The following is a 3,610-nucleotide window of genomic DNA, read 5'->3' as shown; positions in this document are numbered from 1 at the left end:
AAGGAAACTTTCCTCCATGCCCTCTCCAGCAGGCTCAGGAAGCCCTTCCATGCTCCTTGTCCATGAAGTAGCAGCCAGGGACACTCATGTCTGGTACTCCTGGCTGCCCTTTTGGGTTTGTTTGTTAATTTATAGAGACAGCCCCTCCCTCAGACAGCAGAGTTATTCTGGGTTTGGTAAAACGTTCTGCATCTGATCATTCCCAATGTTTGGTTTTCATTGTTTCTTGTAAATGCTTTGTGAAATTTGCGTTTTAGGTGTTGAGGTGCGAGAGAAGGAGCCAGATTATGAACATAGTTTCCTACCAGTCTTTCATTTAAAAAAGAAAACCGATTCTCTACAAAAATGTCTATCAGGAACTAAATTTGAGAGGGGGGAAAAAAGGCTGCTTTCGCATAAGATCAAAATATGCTAGTTTTATATGCATATTTTATGCACACAAAATACAATTAAGTAACACATTATTTAGGAACAATTGTCCAGAGCTAAGAGTTAAGTGTCTGGGAGCTAGAGGCAGGGTGTTTGTGAGCTTTATCCAAAGGGAGGGAAGAAAGTTAAAATTCATAAATGATTTTGTAGAATCAAGGTGGCAATACAAAATGAGGGTCACAATAAACTTCTTTGCTATTCGGGGTCTTTTATTGTTCCATATGAATTTTTGGATTGCTTCTTCTATATCATTGAAGAGTGAAATTGGGATATTGGTAGGTATCACATTGAATTTGGATATAGCCTTTGGCAGTATTGCCATTATCATGATGTTAATCCTCCCAATCCAGGAGAATGGGAAGTTTTTCACTTCCATAGCTCTGCTTTAATTTTCTTTTTCAGGTTTTTAAACTTCCCATCATAGAGGTCCTTCACCTCTTAAATTAACTCCTAGGTATTTTATTTTTTGTGTGGCTAGTAAAAATGGGTTGCTTTCTTAATTTCAGCTGCACTCTTATTGTTATTAAATTAAAAGCCTTTATTTTCTGAGGGTTAATTTTATACTCTGCTAGTTTGCCAAAGTTTCTGATCAGCTCGAGTAACTTGGGAATGGAGTCCATGGGTTTCATTATACACAAGACCATGTCATCTACAAAGAGGGAGAGTTTTATTTCATCTTTTGCTATTTGGATCCCTTTAAGATTGCATCTTATATTATTGCCCCAGCTAGCATTCTAATACTAAGTTGAAAAGGAGTGGAGAAAGCAGACATCCTTATCTCATTCCTGAATTTATAAGAAATGGGTTTAACTTCTCACCATTAAGTATAATGCTGTTTGTAGGTTTGTCAATTCTTAGCAGAAAGAACAGCACTAGAGCAATATCAGTTCCAAATTTCAAATGCTACTAAAAAGAGATAGTAATAAGAACAGCTTGGTTCTGGCACAAGAACAGACCTGAGGACCAATGGAGTAGGACTGAAGACTCAGAAATGAACCCCCTGACCGATAGCCACCTAATCTTTGTCAAGGGATCTAAAAAAAGAGAATGGAAGAAAGACAGCCTTTTGAGTAAATGGTGTGGGCAAAATTGGTTAAACACCTGTTAAACTAAAGCTGGATCCATATATAACATCCTACACAAGAATCAACTCCAAATGGATGAAAGACCTTAAAATAAAAGAGGACAACATGAAAACATTACATGAAGGAATAGGATAAACTAGGGCTTTTTAGCACATACTGAAATTTTCTTAGTAGAGCCAGAAACATAGAGTAAAGAAAAATCAGTGAAGAAATTCATTCCTTAATTCATCTCTTTATGAAACAAGTAATTTACTATTACAAGATGCGATGGAATTATAAATTCCAAGTGCTGATGCAGTCTGTATTTAATAAACATATTACAATAGTTAATAAAAAGAAATCAAAGAAAGGTTGGACAAATGGGATTGCATGAAACATGAGAGCTTCTGCAAGGCAAAGGTCATAGATAGCAATATCAATAGAAAACACACGTTCTGGGAGAAGATCTTCACGAGGTATAAAACGGACAAGGTCTTATATCTAAAATATACTTAGGACTCAAAAAACTAAATCCCCAAACAGCAAATCTTCAATGAAACAACTGCTCGATGATTAAGTGGGCTAAAAACATAAAGAGAGACTTCTCTGAAGAGCAAATAAAAATGACCATTAGACACATGAAGAAATGCTCAACTATTGTAGCCACAAAAGAAATGCAAATCAAGACAACATTGTGAATGCACCTTACTCTAGTTAGAATGGCTATAATCAAGAAATTTAATAACATTTTGGAGGGGATGTGGCTAAAACGGAACCCTATTTCATTGATGATGGGAGTGTAATCTTGTTTAACCACTTTGGAAAGCAGTGTGGAAGTTCATCAAAAGACTCCATGTAAAGTTCCCCTATGTCCCAGCAATCCCATTTTCGGGCGTTTAGGCATTTACCCAAATGATCACAAACAAGGTCATATCAAAGTTGCCTGTGCAACCATGTTTATTGCAGGATTATTCACCATAGCTAAGAGCTAAGATATGGAACCAACCTCGATGCTCCTCAGTTCATGAATGGATCAAGAAAATGTGATACACACACACACACACACACACACACACACACACACAGAGGAATGCTATTCCTCCATTAGAAAGAATGAAATTGTCACATTTGTTAGGAAATGGAAAGACTTGGTAAATATTACATTAAGTGAAGTAAGTCAGGCCCAAAGAAACATACGTCCCATGGTTTCCCTGGTTTGCAAGGACTAGGACATGTCTAGGACAAGCAGAGAAGGTCAAATGCTATGGACGTCTAACCATATAAGATGACATTAAGTGAAAGGACCCCAAGTCAGACACACAAGTGATTTTTTCTTTCTTGTTTTTGTTTTTAGTATACTTATAATGCACTATATGATTCTTTTGTAGGTTCATCCCCCCATGGTATAATCCCTGTTTTCAGTTTATTTGATTCCAGTGTTCTGCATTTTTATATACATTTTTGTAATTTGGGGAGTGAAAAGGTTACAGCAGAATGCTGAAATGGGGATGCAGGTTGACCCATTGGGATGATGAGATGTACAGGACAGTGTGTCGAAAATGAATTTACAATGTCGGGTAGGGGTAAACGAGGGAGGAGTTGGAGAGTTGGAGAGGGAAAGGATAGTTAGGGGAAAAACAAAGGAGGAGGTAACAATGCTCAATAGGAAATGTACTTATTACCCTACTCATGAAACTGTAAACCCTCTGTATAGTATTTTTACAATAAACAATATAAAACTCTCTTTCTGGTATAGATTTCCAGTGTTGTCCTCGGCATTGCATTTTTTGCCTTTTCTGGTTGTGGTTAGGTCCATCTGCCTAGTGGATCAGTAGTCTTCAAGGCTTCTTGGTCCTGAAGTGGGACATGGATTATCCAGTGATGGATGGAGCTAGGCCAAGGACAGGACAAAACCAATTCCAGGGCATGGCTTCTTCATTGCCCCCCCACCCCATGGAACTAGGATTGCAAGCAGAATTTCTCTGAATTTGACTCCAGAAAACAATCACTGAACCAAAAGGCAAGGTCACCAAACACCTCCCCTCTTTCCCCCATTTCCTCCTTTCTTCCTCCTTGGGAAAGTACATAATAATTTTGCAGATTTTGGCAAACACACA

Source organism: Dipodomys spectabilis, unplaced genomic scaffold (genome assembly GCF_019054845.1).
Source record: "Dipodomys spectabilis isolate Male_0828 unplaced genomic scaffold, ASM1905484v1 ptg000150l, whole genome shotgun sequence".
In the NCBI taxonomy this organism is placed as follows: domain Eukaryota; kingdom Metazoa; phylum Chordata; class Mammalia; order Rodentia; family Heteromyidae; genus Dipodomys; species Dipodomys spectabilis.
The sequence above is the reverse complement of the archived record's forward strand: the minus strand, read 5'-3'. Positions refer to the sequence as shown.